Here is a 6,569-nt window from a genome sequence, read left to right on the forward strand (position 1 = left end):
CCTAAGCTACCCAATCTTCTAATTTGTTGTAATTCTACCCACTGAGAACAAGCATCCCCCATGAACCGGAGAACACTGTCTCTTAGACTCCTAAATTCGACCACTCGAGTGAACAACAGAACATCCGGTGATAAACTAGAACTAATCGGAGTTTAACATTCAAAAACCAAGCATTAGTCGCCAAAAGATACGCGTGCAGAACTCGGACCAATTCTTCAACACCAAAATGGTGCAAACTTCTGACTAGATTCAGCTTCACTGGACTTAACCGTCTCACTCCTAAGCCGGAAAGACGGCACAGAGCCGTACTGAAAAAATTGGACTTGACAAACGAAAGACGTAACCGGAACAGCTTACCCTAGCTTCAAATGGGGTGATACCTTACCACCGAACCAACCGCAGAGCCGCCCCCGGTGCTGGGATGTAGGGCCTCACCGTGTATGCCTTTGAAGCTTCCTCCACCGGTTGACTACTCCGGCAACGTTGAACTTCACCACACATTGTGATACGCCCTAAATAGGATCACTCGACCGGTAAGGTTTTGATTTGAACTCCGAAGGAGAACTGATGGAGTGAAGGGTCGCACAACAGATGCAGAAAGACTGCAGATATTCCCGAAGCCAATTTGTTGCCGGATGTGACACACCGGTCCAACAAAGAAGCAATCTCGATCCGTTGCTTGATATGCCTCACAAGTCCAACGGGAAAGAGGTGTTTACTTGGAGCTAACCACACCAAGAAACGAGAAGTGTTCTAATTAAAGAACAAAGAGTATGAACTCAAAAATAAGGAGAAAAATCGATTATTTTATTCACGAAATGAGATTACATATTTATAGTAGCAATATTCAAAGAAGGACATAAAGAAATTGTGGAAAACTAGAAACTTAGAAAACACAAACAAAGACAAAGACTAAAGACTTTTGTAGAACAGAGAAGTTGAATGTTGACTAGTCTTTGAAGAACTCTCGGCAAGCCACGTGATGCCCTGGATCGTAGACCCGGGTCAGGATGGTGCACAACTCGACCCAACCAAGGTTTCCCCATCAGATGAAGCAACCATGGTCGAGCCAGAAGCTAACTTTAGACGAGCTGGACGAAGTGACACTTATTTGGGCGAGCTGGTCGAGCTGAATCAAAGTGACACTTACATATCTGAGCTGGATGAGCTGAGTGAGCTAAGTGACACTATCTTGGAGCTGAATGAGCTAAGTGACACTGAAGAAGGAGCTGGTTTAGTTGCTGGGCGAAATGAGCCTTTTTCAGGCCACAGAAAAATTCATAAGAAATTCAATTTGGGTCGGTTTTACACCAAATTCGACCAGACCTTTGGTGATGGTCTTCTGCCCATTTTCATCAAGAAATATCAACAAAAGGAGTCAAAGTCGTGGTCATATCAAGGGGCATTCAACAACACACTTATTTCTAGTCAAAAGTCTTAGTCTTTGTTTGTGTTTTCTAAGTTTCTAGTTTTCTACAAAACTCTTAAGTCTCTCTTTGACTCATTGTAGTATAAATATGTAAATTCTTCTATGAATAAAATCAGTCTATGTTTTTGAGTTTATTTCGTTTCTTCTCTGAGTAAGAGAGAGAGAGAGAGAGAGTTCTTTAGCTAGTTCATTGGTGTGAACCGGCTTGTTGATTTGGTGGTCAGCCAATTCATCTTTGTGTGTTGTTTGGTGGTTAGTGTTGTTTGGTGGTTAGCCAACACATTCATTCTTTCTTTGGTGGTTAGCCATAGATCGTGGGTATATCAAGAGCCATTCCGCATCTCTTGACGATCCTTTCAATCCATCTCAGTTCCAGAAGTGTCGTTATCCTTCTCGGATCATATCAAACACCCAACTAAAGTGATCCTTCCCGATTTAGGGCGTATCAAGTGGTATCAGAGCCACTTTGGCTGGTTTTTTTTCATTTTATCTTTTCATCTTCTCATCTCTCCACAAATTTCTTTTATTATTTCTTTTTGGATCCATGTTGTACATTTACTCCCTTGTGATGGCCTGTTATAAAATAAAAACGATTAAAACAAAAAAAACGTTTTTGGGCTTGAATCACTTCTGAAGAGAAATCCGGGGGAGTGGTGGAAGAGAAACCCTGCAGGCTGAAGAGAAACCCAGCCTTAAGACAGTTATGGTGGATCCATATCAAAAATCTCTTCATCTTTTTTTTCTCTTTTCTTTTTCCCACAAAATTTGTTTTGGGTTTTTATTGCTGATTTTTGACTGCCTATCATCCTTTGAACGAGTGGAAAGAACTCTGAGTGATCACCTAAAAATCATGAGCTAAACACTTTGAGAGTGTGAGGATTTTTATTTGCTAACTCTTTTGTTTAGTGTTTTTCAGGATGTTTGGACTTCACAAGAAATCAAATCAGGCTTCAAAACTACAACAAGATGTTTATTATCCTTTTAAAACCGTGCTTGAAAAAAAGCAATTGATTTTTGGAGATAAGAAACATTTTGCTTCTAATGGGTTTGATTTTGTGCAGAAACAAAAAAACCAAAGAAAGAGGCAAAAAAAGGTTTGATGATGATGAGAAGAGGGTCAGAAATGGTGATCGTCCATTCACCAAAGCCAAGAGAAGCAACTGCGATGTGCTTGATCAGAACGAGCTTCAGATTTATGCCAGTTTGGAGAAGATGTTGCATAAGACAATTTTTGCTATCCAACAACTCAAAAAGAAGGGAAACACCAACACTTCTTCTGCACCAAAACATCAATGTAAGTTTTCTTCTCTTTCAAATTCCGATTTGAAAACTAATGTGTTTTCTTTTGATAAAAGCAAAGTTGTGAAACCCACAAGAAAAACTCATTCTACCAAGTGCTTCAAATGCCATAGGATCGGTCATTATACTAACAAGTGACAAAACCAGAAACTGTTGGTGACTTTGGAGAATGAGAACGTTGAAACCGAGCCAGAAAAGGAAGGTCTATTGCCAATTTTCGATGACTATGCACATAAGCCGATGGCAGGTAGTTTTGAATTGATTTTTCATTTTGAAAAGAATTCTAAAAGGTTTTGAACAAAAATGAATTTTCTGGTCCTCTGAATGCTTTTGATATCGGCGCATATGACCTTGGTCTTGGAAGCTTTGTTTCAATACAGGAAGGGTCAGATGAAGAACAAAACCGTGGTCATCAAGCAAACCAAGAAAGATCTTCTTCCATTCAAAAACCGGACCTGAGCGATGTTCCGATTATGATTCCTTTGCTTATAACCCTTTTCCTTTTAATGGTCCAGATTTGAGGACAAATCTTTTTGAAGAGGGAGGGAATGATGCTCCCTGGATCGTAGAGCCGGGTCAGGATGGTGCACAACTCGACCCAACCAAAGTTTCCCCATCAGATGAACGAGCTTGACGAAGTGACACTTATTTGGGCGAGCTGGTCGAGCTGAATCAAAGTGACACTTACATATCTTAGCTGGATGAGCTGAGTGAGTTAAGTGACACTATCTTGGAGGTGAATGAGCTAAGTGACACTGAAGAAGAAGCTGGTTTAGTTGCTAGGCGAAATGGGCCTTTTTCAGGCCGCGGAAAAATTCATAAGAAATTCAATTTGGGTCGGTTTTACACCAAATTCGACCAGGCCTGCGGTGATGGTATTCTGCCCATTTTCATCAAGAAATATCAACAAAAGGAGTCAAAGTCGTGGTCATGTCAAGGGGCATTCAATAACACACTTATTTCTAGTCAAAAAGTCTCAGTCTTTGTTTGTGTTTTCTAAGTTTCTAGTTTTCTACAAAACTCTTAAGTCTCTCTTTGACTCATTGTAGTATAAATATGTAAACTCTTCTATGAATAAAATCAGTCTATGTTTTTGAGTTTATTTCGTTTCTTCTCTGAGTGAGAGAGAGAGAGAGTTCTTTAGGTAGTTCATTGGTGTTAACTGGCTGGTTGATTTGGTGGTCAGCCAATTCATCTTTGTGTGTTGTCTGGTGGTTAGCCAACACATTCATTCTTTCTTTGGTGGTTAGCCTTAGATCGTGGGTATATCAAGAGCCATTCCGCATCTCTTGACGATCCTTTCAATCCATCTTAGTTCCAGAAGTGTCGTTTGCCTTCTCGGATCATATCCAACACCCAACTAAAGTGATCCTTCCCGATTTAGGGCATATCACCACGACCATGACTTATTTGTTGACTCTCTCTTGGTATTCTTGATGAGAATGGGCTTGAAATGGACTGAGGAAAGGGCTGGTCGAATTTGGAAAGAAACAAACTTATATTGAACTTTTTATGAACTTTTCCTTGGGCTGAAAAATGCCCATTTCGCCCAGGAGCTAAACCAGCTCCATCTTCAGTGTCAGCTCCAAAGTAGTGTCACTTAGCTCACTCAGCTCATCCAGCTCAGATATGTAAGTATCACTTTGATTCAGCTCGACCAGCTCGCCCAAGTAAGTGTCACTTCGTTCAGCTCGTCCAAAGTGTTCATGTGTGTCTAGCTCCATGATATCTTCAGGACCAATTGATCGTGCTTCCACTTAGTTCCTTCCATCGGTTTGGCATCCACAGAGATGCATCCACAGGGTTACATCCACTCACTAAGTTCTTCTTTTGCAAGTTAGCTTCTGGCTCTACCATGGTTGCATCATCCTGGCTCGGGTCTACGATCTGGGGCGTATCACATTGCCTCCGAGAACCTGATAGACAAAACTATCTTCCGCCGCTTGTTTAGACGTTTCTGCCTGTCACCACCGTAAGGGGTAGATCCAAGTCATTCCCACTGAGTCATGCGACGGAGTTCACTCCCTATATCTGAAAGATTGAAAACTAAATCTGGCGGTTACTCTAGTCCTAAAAGCCGACCTCACTCTCATCAGTCACACCTCAGTCTCGTTTTTTTTTTCAGAGCCGCCGTCTCACCTCCCTTGATTGCCATGAATCTCATGTGAAGAAACAATGAAACCAGAATCGAAGACATATCGACAGGGCTTGAAACATATGAAAAGAGAGGCAAAGGAGAAGAGGAGGAAAAGGAAAGATATGCTTTGGCTTTGTCGGTGGGAGGCTAGCGAAACAGAGAGAGAGAGAGAGAGTTTCAAGAGCTATTTTTCTATACGTGGTCCTTCAGTTAGAGCAGGATTATCCCTCGTATTTAGGGGAGATCTTATGATTAAAAGAAAATCAAAAAGACAATTAAAAGGTAAAGACGTCTCTTTTTTAAGGTAAAGAAGAAACGTGTTTATGGAACATGTGTAAGCAAAATGAGAGGAGAGAAGGGGAGCGTGTCTTTGTTTCGTCATTTCTCTCTCTCTCGAAACAGAATTGTCTCTTTTCTCTCTCTCTCGAAACTGAAGCTCGGAGAAGGCGATTCTCCTACTCTCGCCGTGGATCGTCGACATACCAGCGATACTCCCTGTCTCCACACCTCCTAACGGAATCCTCTGTCTCTGTGGCTCGTGTGACTATGCGATTCTCCCTCTCTCGCTGTGGATCTACTGGAATCGGAAGGTAAATGTATTGTTGTGTTTTTCAATCATGCATGTTTAGATTAGACTTCTTCTTGGTTTGATCGCGAGTTTTATTTGTTTGTAGGTTCAATTCTGTCTTGCGGTGGCTCTCCTCGACGGTGACGGAGCTCTCTGTCTCTCGGTGGCTCTCCTCGACGGCTGACGGAGCTATCTGTCTGGCGGTGGCTGTCGTCGACGGCTGACGGAGCTCTCAGTCGATGGCTCTCTGCGAATCGCTCAGGTAAAGCTTCTGTTCCATGTTCTTCAGTCATACATGTCTTAGGTTCAAATATATTATTTCAATCTCGTTTTGTTTATTGGTTTTGATTGGGCTTCTCTGTGGTGATTAATTTTAGTATTTGTTTCTGTCTTTTGGTTCTGTCTTTTGCGTGCTGAGATGAAGGGATCAAATCGCATTTGATATGTTATGTGGAATCTGAGGTTAGTGTTTGCTACTTAATCCTCTTCTGTCTTAGAAAAAATGGCTTCTGTATTGTGTACTGAAAAGAAAAGAATTAAAGTCTCAGTCTTTGTTTCAGAATTAAAGAAAAGAGGTTAATGTGTTTGGTCTTTGTGTGTTTAGATGGCTGGATCAAGCGTGCTTAAGCAAGGGTCATTTGACAGAGGAATACGCATCATCAAAGGTTAGTCTTTCTCTCTTTTATCTGGTCGAAATGTGCTGGTTTAGCTTCTGGTCTGTAATACCTCTTTCACCTCTTTCTCCTCTGTCTCCTCTGTCTCCTTTGTCTCCTCTTTCTCCTCTGTCTCCTCTCTCCTTGACTTCGAAAATGGATTTCAATCCATTCCAGGACTCGGAAAATTTTGTTGAACTTCTCTATAGTCAACAAAATGTAGTCTTTGGCAGTCAAGGACGCGTTCCAACCTCTTCATCGCAAGTGCCGTCCTTTGGCAGTCAAGCTGCGGAGCTTCCAGTAGAGCGTATGGAAAGAAGGACGTGGACAAAAATGGATTTCAATCCATTCCAGGACTCGGCAAATTTTGTTGAACTTCTCCATAGTCAACAAAATGTAGTCTTTGGCAGTCAAGGACGCGTTCCAACCTCTTCATCGCAAGTGCCGTCCTTTGGCAGTCAAGCTGCAGAGCTTCCAGTAGAG

The sequence above is a fragment of the Brassica oleracea genome, chromosome C5 (genome assembly GCF_000695525.1).
Source record: "Brassica oleracea var. oleracea cultivar TO1000 chromosome C5, BOL, whole genome shotgun sequence".
NCBI lineage: Eukaryota > Viridiplantae > Streptophyta > Magnoliopsida > Brassicales > Brassicaceae > Brassica > Brassica oleracea.